An 18,495-nucleotide genomic window follows, 5' to 3' on the forward strand; every position below is an offset into this window, starting at 1 on the left:
TCCTCAACTTCTGCAGACATAGATTTTGTTGCTCTGTCAAATGCAGATAGTGATGCAGACACTTCAGAGGATCATCCAAAAGTAGTCGAACATAAAATAGCTTCAGTTTTACTAAAGTTGGAAAACTGTTTTTATGTTTCGTCTACAGCAATTGAATTACTTGATGAACTGCACTTCCTGTTAAGTACTGCCCTTACAAAAAATAACTGCAGTAAATTGAAGTACAATAAGTAGTATAAATGCAGTACAATGAAGTACAACTGGACAATTGCAATATAATGAAGTATATAACTGCAGTTCATTAAAGTTCAAGAGCAGTAAAGCTGAAGTGCAATGAAGTGCAACTGTAGATTTGCAGTATAATGAAGTACAGATACAATATAACTGCAGTTCAGTGATACGCTGAAATGCAGGTGAAAATTTCAGATGCAAAAACTTCTAAGTCTGTCTGATTAAATTAATTTAATTGTATTTTTTTTTTTTTATGAGCTTTTTTTTTTTAAATAAAGCTCCTATGATTAGGTTCAGTAATTTCACTTTAATGGCAATGAGGTTCTTTTCATTGCCAATAAAGTCTTCTTGTATAGACGGTTTCATCGGGCGCATGCGCCTGGCCTAAATTAACTTCCGGTGTGTGTTTGTTTATAGGTTTGGCTACAAACGCAGTTAAAGTTAAAGTGATGAGTAATGAAGTTGGGCTGTGGGTTTTATTTCCCATACAGTTATTTATTTCTGGCAACCTGCCACGATATCAAAACTGACCGATTTTCCAAAAGACTTTGTTGAATAAACACGTACTGCACGTTTAAAAATCAAAACAAGGCGCTGGTGTTTTTATATCACTGTATTTCTGAAGGAAGACTGTCTTGTCATTTTCATTTCATCTTGCATGTTATATGCTATGATTTATCATTTGGGTAGTTGTTTTGAGAGTTTGATTTATTATTTGATCTTTTTAGATATTTTAATTTTGTTAGGAAAAAACGTCCATAATATGCCTGATAAAGCAGCGTTTGTGAGCAGAGCTCTGCTTTGTGTAGTGTTATCGGGAAACCTCTCTTTCTCCCGCTTTAAAGCACCTCCTGCTGGCAGTGAATGAATTTGCATTTTCAATAAGTCAGTTACGCAGCAAAAATATTTTGCTTATAAAAAATAATCTACTCAAGAGGGATTCAAGCTGTTGATTAGATTTGGAAGTCTACCGGAAGTTAAGTTAGGGCCACAAAAGTGCGCATGCGCAGTAACGTTTGTTTATGTTGTTGCCGTTGAAACCGTCTTATAGGCCCTGTACTGCAGTTATGCTGTATTGTGCAACATGTAGAAGTGCTGTGGTTACAGTAGACTTGGCAAGTGTTTTTTTTTTTTTTGTAACGTTGGCTTCCTATAAAATATTCGTACAAAAATATTTTTGTACAAAAAAATATTTGCCTATGGAATATTTCACCCGCATCGATTAATAACCCGCACGTGAGATCTTCCTTCGCGCCCAGAGAAACGGCTCTGTTCGCGCCAAAGGTCGTTGTCCTGACAACGAGTCTCGCGAGCAGCGGATTAAGTAACCGACAGTAAATCAGCGTCTTTTCCGTAGTGTCTGCTGCAGGATGGATGTAAAGTATAAAACACGTTTTGGTTTGACAACATCGTTCATATGTGAACTATCACAATTAAAGCACAAAGATATAACATTTCACTCCGAGACCTTTCACAAGTGCGACAAAAGAGAAGAAACGCTTTCCGGAAGAAGTTCATCAGGAGAGGTGGAGACTAGTCGACTCATCCAGTTTAGCGGTGAGTATAATGTCTAATGTCCTCATATATCTTTAGTTATAATTCTAGACAGATGTAAAAAGACTTGAGATGAGAAGAAGATGAGAGGAAATGCGCTTCTGTATCTGTAGCGCGAGCGGGTCTGTGCGCGAGGAGATAATGATAGAAAGACAAAACAACTGGTTTAATGCTGTTTTACTACACTTTTACTATAATAAACACCAACAATTTTTAATTTTTTCACTGCCATTATTCACATACCCCACTGGACAGCACAAATGATGGACTCAGAAAGAGCAGTGTTACTGGTAGGGATGCACCGAATGTTCGGCAACCGAAATTGTTCGGCCGAAAATAGCAAAAAAATCTCTTTCGGTGTTCGGCCGAATAAGCGAAAAGACCGAATAAATTGAACCGAACAATGACGTGACGCGATCAAATAGAGGCGCGCACTAATGCAGCAAACACGTCTGCAGTGTGAAAGTATTTAAAACTGTCAGAGAAAGACGCAAAAATAATTCCAAGCACGAAGCACCGACAGTTAGATGCTTAGCGCTGCATCTCATGTCTCCGATGAGAAGAGGAAGAGGTGGTTGATGCTGTTACTATGATGATTGAAATCGCGAAATAGCCTCAACTGATTAGTAAATAAACTGCAGAATGTTATGTTTTCTAATACAAGCAGGGATTGCATGTATTCAAACAGCGCTGCACGAGCTTGCGGTGCCAGGGTTCAAAGTCCAAAGCGCGAGGAACATCTGCGTTAAAACACTGTAGCCTACTCGTCTTTTGCTCAGTAAATGGCACATGGCAATGTGATAAGTGCTACAAACATCTTCCCAAATTCGTAATGAGTATCATTTAAATATCTGCATGCTGTTGTCAACAAAAAGAAGCACTAAGATCTTCCTGCGGGTTTCTGCCAAAATAAAGTCTCAAGGTGCGTTCACACCAGACGCGAATGAAGCGTTAAGCGCGAGTGATTTACATGTTAAGTCAATGCAAAGACGCGAATAGACATCTTGCGGCGCGGTTCGCGAATGAGGCGGCGCAATTACGCGATTCGCGAATGAGGCGGCGCAATTACGCGATTCGCGAATGAGGCGGCGCGAATTGAGCGTTTTGGGCGTTGACGCGCTTAACGCGTGATTCGCGCGGTTGAAAAATCTGAACTTTGGCGAAAATTGGCGCGTTAACCAATCAGGAGCTTGCTCTAGTAGTGACGTGATTATGACATAGCGGCGGCGGAATCGAAACAACAATGGAGGACAAAGTGATCGTAGCTGTTTGTGGGCTCCCGGAGCTGTATGATACATCTTCGTATCATTACAGAAACAGGAATAAAAAGGATCTGATGGACCCAGACACGGCGCCGAACGAGTCTACGCTGTTTTTCAGCCTTCCATAACACATAAAGCGCAGCTACCCTCTCAATAAAATCCATGTCTGCCATTTTTCAACGAGACTGGAGCCGCCTGGCAGAAGCCCCTCCCATGACGCGAATTCGCGTCTGTTGTGAAGCGAATTTCACGCGCGAATGAAGCGAATTTCACGCGCGAATGAAGCGAGTAAACTCAAAATGTTCAAGCGTCCAACTACGCGCGAATAGCGCGATTTATTCGCGCAAGTCGCGTCTGGTGTGAACGCACAGTAAGAAAAAGCAACAACTCCATCAACATTCATAAATGTTAGTATTGTAATTTTACTGTTGTTCTGTAAAGTAAAATAAAAATAATAATAATTACCCTACAAAAGCTCTATACATTTATTATAACATTCACAATAGTGTTCAAATTGGGATCTGTAATATGTTTTAAAAGAATTCTCTTCTGCTCAGCAAGGCTGCATTTATTTGTACAGTAAAAAAATACATGCCTGATTCAAGAAGGAGGTCTCAAAAATGGCCCAAAAATATTATTTTAGTAACTTATTAATTTTTAGTAAAATTTTGCTTTGTTGGTATAATGTCTGATAGAATGTTAAAAAAATGTTCAGTGTTAAGTAAATATTTTTAAATTGGTGTTTTGTAATTTATTTTTTTTTTTTTTTTGAAAAGCAGGACAAAACAGTAAAAAGCACATTTTGGATATTTAATTTATGCAGTGGTGACAAAAAAAAATAAATAAAAAAAATGGAAAAACAGTCCTGGGGAAAAAGAATGCCATTTTGTTCGGCTTCGGCTTCGGCCAAGAATTTTAATTTCGGTGCATCCCTAGTTACTGGTCGCTGTTTTAATCTATTTACGTCTAATGCATAATGATTTTGTATCGCTGTATTCCACGCTTTTTCAGCGCCATGATAGAAATATGATGGAATTTGTTTGCCTATACGCTGCCGTCGCGTTCTGTTCGTCCTTTCTGGATGAGGGTAAGGAACAGAGCAACCTGATCTCACAGAATTCCGTGTAATGTTCACGGACTTAATTAACCCCGAATCTGTGGTGGCATCACGGAATCGCCGAAAGTTCCATGTTGGGCTCACAGAAGGCATCAGCCGTGGTCCATGCACGGATTCACTGGTTTCCGTGCGTGGGGCACGGCTGATGCCTGTCACTGACTTACATTGGTATCACTTCTGTGAGTCCATCACGGCATTTTCGGCGATTCCGTGATGCCACCACAGATTCAGGGTTAATTAAGTCCGTGAACATTACACGTAATTCTGTGAGATCATGTTGCACAGAGACTGCTGGCAGCTTGTTGTGTTTTCCTCAGAATGCGATGCTTTCTTCCCCTCCATCGTTTCTAATCTCCGTATTATTACAGGTGCGTGTCACGTTATTCATATATGTAACAAGCGCATGCGCACTTTGGTCAGAGCGGCAATACTGCGATTAAGGTGTTTACATGCCTGTATATTCCGATTAAAATCGGTGTACGCCACCTATGTTAATACGATTATGCTTGCTGCGATTATAAGCTTAATCGTATTATTTAGGTCGAAGTATTGCGTTTACATGAGGTAAAGCATAATCGCAATATCGCCAAAATGTCATTATAATCGCATTAAGAGGGTCCATGTAAACGCACTCATTGTCCAGCTCAGTTCAGTTCAATAGCATCAGTACATCATTTACAATAATGGAATAAACTAAATTGCAACTCTTGCAACGGAGGAAGCATTAGGAAAGAGGAGAAGAGAGGAAGTGAAAAGGCACTCAACAGATGTTGGTGAGACTTTATTTCTGGAAATGCTTTAAAGGTCACTCACATTCTAGTTAGCCACAAATGTAAACCTGATTTTAGATTTTAGTCTTTAAATGAGATCCGTAACTCCAGCTACTTGTAGGCCTACAGTCCTGTATATTTCACACTAAATTGTGATGCAGCCTGAATCATAATCATGTTCATTTGTTGGCCAGAGGGGAACTGATCCATGAACTATACATACTTTCTCCCAATTTTTTTTTTTTTTTCCATTCTGTCACCTGACAGAGTTTGGGTTCCTTGCCACTGTCGACTTCTGGCATGCTTATTTGGGGACTAATAATATTCAGCAGTATTATTGAGCTGACTCCACTGACACTATTGGATGATGACACCACTGCTATCTAGATGCATTGAAATTATTTTATACAGTTATTGAAATTAACTGAGTCAACACTGATTTTAACTGAACAATGACACGTTTTACTGTTTAGAGCTGCTTCACAGCAGAAGTGAATTCTGTTTGCATCATTATTTTTCTTTTTATCACTGTAAAGCAGCTTTGAAACAATCTGTACTGTATAAAGCGCTATATAAATAATGGTGACTTGACTTAAATTGGTTCAAATATTCAAAAAAAAGTGCATGAAACAGCCAACCTGAATAAACACAAACTACAGTTTATTAATGATAACTGTATTTGCCTTTGTTTTTTGTGTTAATTTTCTTAGGAATATCTGACAATATTTAGTGCTGGATATACTCAAAAATAGAATAAATCAGGATTTTTTTTCACAGCACTGTACACCAGCATTTATGTGCAGTAGTGTGACATTGATGTGTGGAAATGGACATTTTTTTAGTGTGTGATTGCTATTTTCAGGAAAATGCACTGGTAACAACTAAAAAAAGACGACCAAAAATATAATTCAACAGAGGGTGATGGCTGTGGTGAAACAAGCACTCAAATAATGGTGAGCAGTAATCTACTTAATTTAATTGATCTTTTATTAACTATTATCAGGGGTGCAAACCTACCCACCTCTGAACAATATAAAACACACACAGGCAAATATAAGTGCAGTCACAGGTATTTATTGCAAAAAACAACCATAAATAAGCATTATAAATGCATTACAAACATGTCGTGTTGCATTCCAAGTCTTCTGAAGCCATACGATATCTTTATGCGAAGAAGAGAGCAAAACATAAGGTTTTAATCGCTGAAAATGATCCCGCTCCGTTAACGCGCTCACATCTCATTCAAAAAGATACTCCCGTAGCATGACGCAATCGGTCACGGTCACGAGATACTCAAGAGCCAATGGCATTTCACAACAGCATGACGCAATTGGTCACGAGACACACAAGAGCCAATTGCTAACGTAAGGCTTCTTCTGGCGGCATTTTTTGAATTCGCACACAGAGACAGCACACATTAAGAGCTTTAGGGCGGACAGAGACGGCGATCTCGTCTATTCCTTTCACAAATAAATCGCTTTGCCTCGAAAGACTTGGAATATTATTAAAAAAAACAAAAAAACAAATTATGACGGTAGTTGCATCTGCCTGTTGTATCTTGTGCTTTATTGACAAATGGTAGGTTTAGGGGTTGGGTTACGTGCTCATAAATGTGTAAATAGTGTAATGTAAATAAAACCCCAACATATATGCAATAATAGCAATATTATTGCCTAATATATAATTTAATCATGATGATAAGCCTTTTGCGTCGGCATATTGACGCTAAGGGTTTCTTATTTAAAGCAATGGAGGACCCTGCACGTCGAAAAATGACGCTAAAGGGGTACCCTGTGCGTCAAAAAACGACGCCAAAGGGTCCTGACCAAGAGTCGATATGTGACGAGTTGGGATGAGACTGTGTTGGTTTCTCCGTCTTGAAATAGGCTGTTACAGTCATGTCAGATACATGTACGAGTTGAACGCACATGAATGGCACCACAAAGTCGTTATTACGAGTGGGAAACTCGAAATTTTCTTTAAGCCCCGACTTTCCGATTTGGCGGCGTGTCCATGAAAAAACGTGTCGGATGCAATGGACGCAGCCAAAGACTATATGCAGTGTCGGTAAAGTTGTCGAAATGAATCAAATGAAAACTATATGTTACATAGCCTACACACAATATTATTATATAATTATAATAGAATATATAATTATTCAGTTTACATCACCTTCATAAATGAAATAAAACGGAAAAAATAAAAAACACACTGATGCACATTCTTCATTCGGTCATAAGTTGCTTGCCATTAGCTTGTTCCTACACGTTTTACGTAGCCTCTGGAAATATGGATAGCATGCCTGCAGCGTCTAAAAGTTAGGCTTCAGGAGTGAGATTGGTTGGTTGAGGGAAAGGACATTAAGGTAAGCCAATTAGAGGCAGAGTAGGGCGGGTCCATTCCTTTGCCAACAGGGGAAAAAAACGCTACAGGTGACGTGACACAGATGACACGCAGATACGACCCCCCCCCCAATTAATTTTTTTTTTAAAGATCTACACGATTCACGTGAATGACCTATTTCAAGGTGAAAACTGCGAATTTCGCCGAAAGGTGACAAGTTTGCACCCCTGATTATCTTTATAGTTTAGAATACATAATAACTGCTATTGTATTTCAGAAACTAAGACCAGTGGGAGTGCTGGAGAAATCAAGTGTATAAGTCCTCTGTCTCCTCAGCCATGGAAGAGATCTTCAGACATGAAGAGATCGAGGAGTTAAATGAAATCAAAGAGCTAAAAGAAGATTTACAATACTACTGCCATTTCAGCATGAAAACAGAGAGAGAGCTGAGGGAATGGAAAAGTAAAGAAATGTAGTTATAACAGCAATTATTCTCAATGCTTAACTTCCAGTCAAATTGTACTCCACAAACATTAAAGGGTTAGTTCACCCAAAAATGAAAATTCTGTCATTAATTACTCACCCTCATGTTGTTCCAAACCCATAATACCTTTGTTCATCTTCAAAACACAAATTAAGATATTTTTGATGAAATCTGAGAACTTTCTGACCCCTCTCTATAGACAGCAACACAACTTACACATTTAAGTTCCAGAACAATAGGAAAGACATTGTGAAAGTGATCCATGTGACTCCAGTGGTTTAACCTCAATTTTGTCTTCTGTCGCATGAACACAACTCTCATGCTTTGTGATGCTCTCATGAATGCACATTACAGATCAATATTTTTGTAAATAAGTGGTAAAGTAGTTTATGTTTTTTGGACGCAAACACTTGTGTCCCTTCATAAAATTGAGTTAAAACGACTGGAGTCACATTAATTACTTTAACGATGTCTTTCCTTCCATTCTGGAACTTGAATGTGTAAGTTGCATTGCTTTCTGTGCAGGGTCAGAAACCTCTCTGATTTCTTTGTGTTCCAAAGAGGAATGAAGGTCTTATTTTTAATTTTAATCAACTTCAGTGGAGGCAACCCGTTTCATGTCGGGTGGTTCTGTGCCTCCACCTCATGCATTAAAATCATGTAATGCACACCTAGCCATGGATTGCCACTTATGTGTGAAGAGGGTTATAGGCTACACACAGTATTAAATGAAGGGGACACAATAACAGTGGAACACAACACATATATTCTATATACTGTATTATAATAATATATTTAAATTATATACTTGTATATTTGTAAATTGTTTTTTTCTATTATTATTATTTTTATGTTTCCACATCTGAGATGAAGGCAGTCATAAAAACCAAGCAGAACGATGAGGAGAAGCTCTTCAAAAAATGAAACCTGTCTGAATAATGCGGGAAGAAATGTACATGATTGCGTGATATGTAAATAAACACTAAATACATTTAGTGTAACTCTCAGCCTGTTATTTTAAGTTTAAAGAAAAGTAAAATCATTTATTGTTGCATTGCTGTTTGAGACATTCACTGTTGTTTTTTACCTTAATTTATTATATTGCAGATGTGTAAAATAAAACTTGTTATTCAGAATATTCTGGTTGCATTTCAGTGTTACTGTACAGCATTTTATTAGTATTGCACTTTGGTAGTACTGAATTGTACTTCAGTTGTATTATATATTGCAGTATTTCTGCAGATTTATTGCAGTATAACTGTAGTAATACTTCAGCTGTATTTCAGTAATACTGCGGTTCTATTGCAGTTGTTTGTTAGTAATACTACAGCTCTACTGCAGTTGTATTTCAATAGTACTTCAGATGTATTGCAGTAAAACGGCAATAATGCAGTTTTTTCGTGTCCAAAAAAATGCATTTTTCTACATGTAACAAAAACTGCAGTATTACTTTTTTTAAAAACTGCAGTAATTTTTTGTAAGGGATGATTCTACTCCACAACATCAGTCGAGTGTTTGTCGCTGATGTGCGGTTTTCATCACAGAATTAGGCAGAGATAATATATTCTATATGGTAATAAAGGCTATGTTGATTAGCTTTGGAATATAAATATACTTTATTAATATGAAAATACCAGAGGTGGCTTGAAGAACATAAATCATATATTGTCGCGTCGTATGTTTACTGTCATATACAAGTGAAGTCTTAATGAGCAAGTTTTTTTTTTATAAATTCATTGAATATTGTGTTTTATATATAGACTGCAGCAATTTTTAATAGAAACTCTAGTAAATTACACATTATTTTGTTTAGTTGTCTTTTTTCAGAATCATGGTGGGAGAACAGTATTTTAAAATAAAATACTGATACAATATAGTTAATATGCATATGAAAAATAATACTTCTTTCTAAAGAAATTTGTGAACTCTATTTGCTCAAGAATGTTTTGAGTTTTAGCATTTTGAGTTTATCTATGAAAGTATTTTTTTGCATCAATATAGCAAAACAAACTTTTAATCCAATTTTTTTGTTCTAGATTTTTACTCTTAAAAAATAAAAAAATCTAAATCTGTAAATCTGCAAATATTGTCTTTCTTAAAGTTTGATAATGCAAATTGTAATGAGTGGCCCTTCACATTTGATGTAGTTTAAATGCGGCCCGCTTGGCCTCTGAACTTGAGTACCCCTACAAACACTGCTCGGTCTGCACGGCGCTGCTTCAAGTCGAACACATACCTATTTTTCTGACTTCTCTAGAGGAACGAGGTCCACTTGGATGTGATGTTATTCCCAGCCTCGACTTCCGAGGTAAATCGACCGCAGTATTCATTGTTATTTTTGGCCTGTCTGTTAAGTTTAATACTTTAACTCTTAATACTTTAGGTTTCAACAGCATTAAGGCTTTATCTATAAATGTATGTGTGGTGGGTAGGTATGAAATGATGAGACTTAGTAATTGTGCAATGCAATTAGGAATTTATAATTTAGAACTAGGAATTACACAAATCATCTGCAATCATGCAAAGATATTAAAGTGTTACTAAGAAGAACAAATAAGAAATTAAACATTATTTAAACTATAAACAAAATTATTGAACATTACACAATATTAAGTTGAACTTACAGAAATAGAAGAAGGTTGAATTTATTAATTTAGTGAATTCATTCAAGTTATTTAGATTAAATTACAGAAAAAAAAACAACAAACTGAACCAATGTCTTTTTTCCATTAGTCGATTGGATCGAGGGATTCCATGCTCTCAGCTGGGTCCAGGGATTCCCCATTCTGATCTAGATCTATGGATGCAGCAGCTTGAAGTGGATCAGGTGATTCCCCACTCTGACCGGGATCTAGGGATGCCCCATCCTGAAGTAGATTCAGCGATTCCTCACTTTTAGGTGAATCCAGGCATTCTATCTTAAGAACATGTCTTTGTATATGCCGAACTTTCAGTTTCAGTGGTAGTTGGTTTACCAAGTCGTCAGGGTCGCCTGCATAGAAATGGGCTGGGACAACATAGTCGTCCAGCCTACTGTCGAGAAGGATGAGCTTATCGTGTCTTTCTGACACCCCAATTATCTCGAGCTCTTCCTCCTGGATCTGCTGGTCAATAATCTGGAAAAGAGTAAAAACTATTTGCATGTAGGTAAAGGTTAGTGTTTTGGTAACAATGTAGTTTTTGCGTGAGCATGAATATCATGAAATATGTTACAAACACCAACATATGTTACCAATGACAAGCTGCCCATTCTTGTTCATGGAGGTTTGTCCAGTTCCCATTGACTTCTGTATTTTCTCCAGCCTTGATCTGTTAAGCAGGGTGTTGTGATGGTGGACTATATTTTGAATTAGAAAGATCTGAGAGCTGGGAGACATCATGTTAAGAAAGTAGTTGTTTTTCTCCATTTGGGCAAAAAATTGTTCTACCACTTGGGTATTAACCTTCCCAGCCAATTCTAGGACAATGGCGGTTCTTCTTAGAAAATCCTTGGGATCTTTAGCATTAGTTTCATGCAGTTTGTCGTATAGGACATAATGCTCTGAACTACCTGTTGTAGGATGCCCATTGATATCTGGGGGATTTCCCGGCTCTCTTATCCAGGGAAGATCAACCTTGACCTTGCCTTCTTTTGCTAAAGCAATGTTTTCTTCTGTAGGGCTAATTAGTCTTCCCTCATGTGGAGCAAATGGCAACACCAACGGATCCTTCAGATTACCATGTGTTGCCAGACTTCTGGCAAAATCATGAATGCTAACATTTGGTAAATGTTGCCAGGACATTAAAATATCAATGTAGTCTCTTGGACTTTCCGCTCTCATGTTGAATTTCAGGCTGTATACCACTCCACATGGGCACATAACGGTAGACCAGCCTCCTAAAATCACCAATAATAAAAATGCTAAATACTTTAAATTTGATTGATTAACAAACTCAAGAGTATGGTTCCATACCTGATGCACCCCAAACTTTCTCAAAAATTTGATCATAGACGCTCCTACTCCTTATTTCTTTATGAAGCCTGAGGATAAGGTCTGTTTTTGAACCACATGGATCGACCCCACAAGCTTTGCACAGTTTCTTGACATCATCAACCTGTAAAGTTGAAACAATTTTTCAAATAGTTTCACAAACAACAAATATCATAAATAATCCCTACCTTCGTTTTCATGACTTCCTCAAGAAGTCTATCTTCAGCAATGTCTAGCTCTGCCTGCTCTTTTATTTTTGCTGGGCGATGTACTTTTTCCCACTCAGTGTTTAAAACCAGATCAGATCTTCGTGTTTCTGGTCCAATCCATGGTGCCCAAAAACCAAAGTTTGGCTTAACAATAAATGGATTCTCCTCTCCAGCTGCATGAAAATTTCTTTTTTTTAAATATAGGTTATTTTAGAGATATTCCATGTGCTTTGGACAATTTTTGGTGGTGGCTGAGATGTTGTGGTTTTCAAGTGCTGAGCTAAACGAACGTAGTCCACCAGAATGTAGACCAGCAAATAGTTTATTCTAAGTGTAGTTTATGCCAGGTTTTAGTTGACTGAAGAAATAAACACCCCCAGGACTATAAGAGCTACAACATTTAAAAGACCAGAACAAACTGTTACACAAATGAAAAATTTTATAACATCTGTCAAGTTAGTTGATCAATAGCCTTTAATCAATAGCCTTTTTCACACAGCAATTAATCAGAATGACTTTACCAGTAAATACATGTGCTGTTCACACATCGCCTCATACTGGTAATTTGCTGGTAATGTTACAACTTTGTTTACTGGTAAATTGGCAGTACTGATTCACCAGAAAGGTCCCGTTCACACATGATGCAATTTGCTGGCATTTTACCAGTAAAGACAGTATGTGTGAAAAGGGGTTATCATTCAGAAGAGCCGGGTACAATTTACTTCTGTGAGAAAGAAAATCCGTCTCTTACCCTTCACAAACCCAAGGGAAATAATATTCAAGGACACAGACTCCCAGAAGTCCTTCACATTAACTTCCCCAGTATACTCGGTTGGATCTGGCACCTCACTCACTGCAGAAGGAAAACAACATTCTTTGTCCCTCACATTAAAAACAAAGACAAAAGAAAAAAAAAAAGTTTTCAGAATGGGTTTAATGTATATGCTGTTACCTGGCATACTGAACACTCCCTTTTTATGAAGATCCATAATAACTACAGGAGGATGAGAGCCACAATTGGTGCATGAATATTTGTAGTCATGTTGTACCAATGCTTCAAAATGTAGGTAGCCATGAAACAGATGGTTATGTGGAGGTAGCTTTAAACCAGATGCAAGTTCTATTGCTTTGGAAACTCTGTCTGCTGCATTATGAGTCTATAAACAAATATAAACTAGTGTTATACTTTGTTGCAGGTTTTAACATCAAACATTCAACAGTTTACTACTTCTTAATGAGCAACTAAAAATGCATTTCCACAGAAGTTAACACAACATAGAAGGGTTTATTATTAATATTTCAACATATGTATTGGTATCTAAATACATATTGGTACCTGTTTTTAGGGAACACATAATTATGCTTAGCCTGCATATTACTACCATATTATATATTATTTCATATTGTATATTATATTATATTATATTATCCATTAGTGGTTATAAAGGTCATATTAATTCCTTATTCTGCATTATACTATTCTAGATCCCTTGACCATACCCCATTCCTAAACATAACCACTACAACTACCTTACTTGGTAACAATAAGCAGTAATTTGGAGTTAATACCTAGTTAATAGTTAATGTGTTCCCTAATTTCAGATTATATAAAGTATATATACACACGCACAAGAAAGTATTTCAGCACAAACATTTCTGTGACTTCAAGCCTAAAAATCTCAAACATGTTTGTACTGAAATACTTTGAAATAGTTTCTTGTGTGCATAATTAAACATTTTTAAATTTACATTTGAAATGTACAGGGAACATACCTGGAGTGAAGCCTTTAAGGGTCAGAACAAGATATATTAACTAACAGCATATATTTTTGTACAAGGCAATAATAAAACATAAACACAAAGCATAACAAGATCACAAATATAGCTGCAAGCAGCGATGGCGGGCCCAAGCCGTCAGCGCAACCGCCACCCCGGTGGCATCAGGAAAACTGTGCCCAGCGGGCACATGCATTACAGTAACCCTCTGTCAGTCTGGTTTTGAGAGATACAGCATTGAAAGGGTTAATCCAAACTATCAAGACTGTGAAAGACACACACACACACATACACGCAAATGTATATAACATTTGGGTAACACTTTCAATAAGGTTTCAGTTATTAACATTAACTATATTAATTAATATGAACAATAATTATATAGCTTTTATTAATGTTAGTCTCTGTATTCTCTCTCTCTCACACACTCACTCACACATACACACATAAAGAACAATATGTAAAGCTTTTGTAACACTTTTAAATAAGTTTTTATTTTTTAACATTATATAAGTTAACATGAAGTTAGCACGAACAATAATTTTATAGCATTCATGAATCTTGGTTAATTATATTTTCAAAACTGACTACTACATTATTAATTAAAATTTATTGTTAATGTGCATTAGTTACTTTAACATGAACTAACAAAGAATTTTTTACTAACACAAAAATATAGTAAAACATATGTTGTTCATACTTAGTTTGTTAGTTTTGAATTAACTCATATTAAAAACTGTTCTTGAACTATACTAGTTAACATGAATGATACTTATATAATATTTATTAATGTTAATTAATGTTAAGTTAAAAATGTATTAATACATTATTAAAATTTAAAGTTGTATCTTAACATTAGTTTATGTTCTGTGAATTAACATAGCATTAATATTTTTAATGTCAGTATTAACTAACATTAAATAAGATTAATAAATGATTTTAAAATATATTGTTCTTTTTAGTTCATGTTAATTAATGTAATAACTTATGTTAACCAAAGAGACCTTAATGTAAATTGTTACCAATACTTTTAATATTCTATTCTATTTTAATCTGTTATATTCTATCACTATAAAAAAAAATATATATATATATATATATATATATATATATATATATATATATATATGTGTGTGTGTGTAAAAGAATATTGACAGTACAGAACATTTCAGCTGACTCTATGCATTACTTTTCATTCTGATAGACATACAGGCGGCTCATGAAAAATAAGGTAATGCCTCCATCTGGTGGTCATCCTTGGTATTACACTCTTCACCTTTAAACCAATTTCAGTTATAGTTTTAATTGTTTTGTGGCCCCTGAGCATGATACATTTTTGAAACTATGCATGTTTCCTCAGAATGACTTGTTATATTTATGTAAAAAGTGTTGAAGTGTTTGGAAACTACACTTTAAAGATATAAGAAAATTACTGCTATTTGTTTCACTGTTATTTTAATAAATCACCATTACCACACCGTTCGAGATATCCTAAATCCGTCCGCAATTTAAAATCTTCAGTATATTGGCATCATGCTGACAAAGTTTGGTGTGAACTACTTGTTTCTGCTTGGAGGAGTATGAGTTTATTTACAGCCTGTTTTCTCAAAAAACAAACATTAAAATAAAAATAGCCGACTTCCTGTTGGTCGTAGCTAATGACTGTAAATTAGAAAGTTGTCCGGCTTAATAAGAAAAATTTATGTACCGAGTTTGGTGTCTGTAGCTAAAACTAACCCCCAAACTTTTGACAAAAGGTGGCGCTATAGAGTGCCTCTTCCACGCCCATTTATGAGCTTTTGTTGGTGTCTAACTATCATTAATACGGATATGTGTATTGAGTTTCATGGAATTCTAAGCATGTTATCTGCCTCAAAATAACCGGAACAAAATATTCAACTTTGACATATTACCATGGCAACAATATTTTAGATATCAATATTCCCTTCACAGTTTTACATCGGCCGTGTTTTGTCATTATTCTGATGAAGTTTGAAGCAAATCGGGTAAAAATAAGATGCTGAATTCAAAGCATTTTGAAATGGACACATTTCCTGCTGCCAGTTGGTGGCGCTATAACTTTTACTCATAATAGTCACATCTATTCGATCGGCATCATACAACGAACAAACCCCTGACGTTTGATCAAAATCAGACAATGTATGTGGATGTTATTAGACATTTCCTGTCTCTCATTTTTCGCCATAATTCATCACCTCGCCACGGGCAAACCGTTCGAGATATCAAAAATCCCTCCGCAATTTAGCATCCCCAATGTCTTGAGATCATGTTCACCGAGTTTGGTGGCAATCGTATGGAAGTCCTCAGAGGAGTATATCAAATTCCAGAGCATGTGCTTTTCAAATAGCCCTAAATAGCCGACTTCCTGTTGGGTGGAGCCTATGACATGTAGCGCGACAGTTGTTCAGCTCAATGAGATCTATATGTGTACCAAGTTTCATATGAATACGTGCAACTATGTGTGAGCTACACATCAAGTTTTCAGACTGTGTTCCAGGGGTCGCTGTAGAGCCCCTGTGCCACGCCCGGGTCGCGGCGTCCTAATGGCCGCGGATTCCAACGTGTGTGCAAATTTTCAAGAGTTTTTGAGCATGTTAAGGCCCCCAAAAACCCCCGGAAGGTTGAAAAAAAAAAAAAAAAAATCCTGAAGGAAACAATAGGGCCCTGCGCCATTTTGGCTTGGACCCTAATAATAATTTAAAAAACAATCTTGGTCTGGAGTGCCAAAAGTAGCAGCCATATATATGTTTTATACTGTATGAATTTGTATTTGTTATATGCACAATGCATAACATTCCAATTTACCCTTCGCAAAGAGCTTGATTGACAGGTGTTCTTGTCATGACAGCACGACTTGTCGGACATAGCAACAGTAACTAAGGATGGCGGGTTTTTGCGAAGGGTCAGTTGCTAATTTATTTATGAAAACAGTATTTACCTTAATCCATGCTGTTCCAGTCTTATTCGAATGGTTCGCTCAGATACTCCAAGCAGCCGAGCAAGCTGGGCACATGAGTAACCACATATCACGTAGTACTCAATCATTTCTAGTGGTATGTCCATCAAAGGACGTCCTGGTCCTTTAGTTGTTCCGTCCTTCACAAAAAGCCTGTTGGCCACTTCACTTAGGTTGGCGAAGACAACATTATTGATGTTGCTGTTCGTCACGGCCACAAACTCATTTAACCTGTCCAAAACTAAATGGCTTCTGAGTAATAGGAAATCTGTAGAGTATGAACTGTCATCAACTTGCTGCGCGAGCGTCATAATTTCCTCCATAATTTCACCGATTACCTGCATTGTTCAAAACATTCCACAAAATCGTCTATTACTGGCATATCCCCTCTTGGCCGTCGACTGTGAGTGACGTCATTTCCCAATACAAACACGCCCAATAAAATAGTCCCACCCCTGACACTTGATTGGCAGCTGTCCGTGTAGACATCGGAAATTCAAATGCAAAAGGAATTGCGATTTCATTTGAGTTTTGGCAGGTTACATGCGCGGCGCAGAGAAAGTAAAAAACCAAATGTGGTAATTAATATCGCTATTTATATATGACAGGCTCATAACTAGTAAGACATGGGAAATACAGTTGCAAATGGACTTTGCTTTTTCATTTGAAATGTGGCAGTCACTGTGAGTTCACGAAAGCGAAAATGCAAACGGTAATGCAAGATTTGCAATTGCATTTGGATTATATCACAATTTATGCGCCCACATGTGGAAAACGCAATTGAAAATACAATTTGCAATTCCTTTTGAAAAAAGTCCGGAAAATACTTCCATACTTGTTCATGGGAGTGAAGATCAACTTCCATAGCAATGAACTGAAAACACTCCCTCTGCCCTTCTTGCTCTGTACCTTAATCATCATTTCTTTGATTATAAACGATAAATGCTACTTTGAAAAATAGACCTCCATGAACAGACACTAAATGTTACTGCATTTGATCACTCCAAAATATTTAATTGTTCTTCAGGTTTATGTTCTTTGTATTCTTTCAGTTGTTTTTTGGTTCTTGCATTTCAAACATTTAGGGTGCTTTCACAACAGAAATTCTGGTGTGCACCCAGGTTCGATTGATGTCTGAGTTCAGTTAGTTTGTATGATGTAAACATCGTTTTCCAAACTCAGGTGACACTCACAACCGCGAACCGGATTACATCCCCCATTCACTACCATATTAGGAAATTAATGGGGGATGGGGGATGAGATCTGTTTGGATACTGACGTTCTTCCAAATATCTTCCTTTGTGTTCAGCAGAACAATATAAATTTATACAGGTTTTAAACAACCTGAGTAAATGACAATTTTCATTTTTGGGTGAACTATTCCTTTAAGGCCCCAATATACTTCAAGCAAAAAAGCTAAATCATGCCCAAATAAAAGTTAATAAAGACCAAATAAAGACCTCAATGTATCGTCATGAGCCGCAGAGTTTAATTTGGTTTTGTCTGTGTATGTTTTTTTTTTTTACTCTCAAAGCTCTGGGACCCATTGACTGCAATTATATGACTGACAGACTGCAACGGTTTGAGTTAAAAATCTTCGTTTGTGTTCTACTGAAGAAACAAAGTCACCTACATCTTGGATGCCCTGGGGGTAAGCAGATAAACATCAAATTTTCATTTTTGGGTGAACTATCCCTTTAATTTGAATCAACTTGCCAAAGTGAACTTTCCAGAAAGGTCTGTGGTAATTAAATAGGGTGTGGCTCTGATGCTCCACCTACTGACACAAATCCTTTTCAGC

At 36.8% G+C, this 18,495-nt stretch overlaps 1 long non-coding RNA gene across 1 annotated transcript; it reads left to right on the forward strand.

Moving 5' to 3' along the window:
* The first annotated feature begins 4 nt into the window (after positions 1–4).
* LOC131538851 (uncharacterized) lies at positions 5–7,959 on the forward strand. Its single transcript, XR_009270712.1, has 3 exons — positions 5–1,788; positions 5,797–5,887; positions 7,555–7,959. It is a non-coding gene; the product is annotated as an uncharacterized LOC131538851 (long non-coding RNA).
* Positions 7,960–18,495: the final 10,536 nt, after the last annotated feature.

Source organism: Onychostoma macrolepis, chromosome 04 (genome assembly GCF_012432095.1).
Source record: "Onychostoma macrolepis isolate SWU-2019 chromosome 04, ASM1243209v1, whole genome shotgun sequence".
NCBI lineage: Eukaryota > Metazoa > Chordata > Actinopteri > Cypriniformes > Cyprinidae > Onychostoma > Onychostoma macrolepis.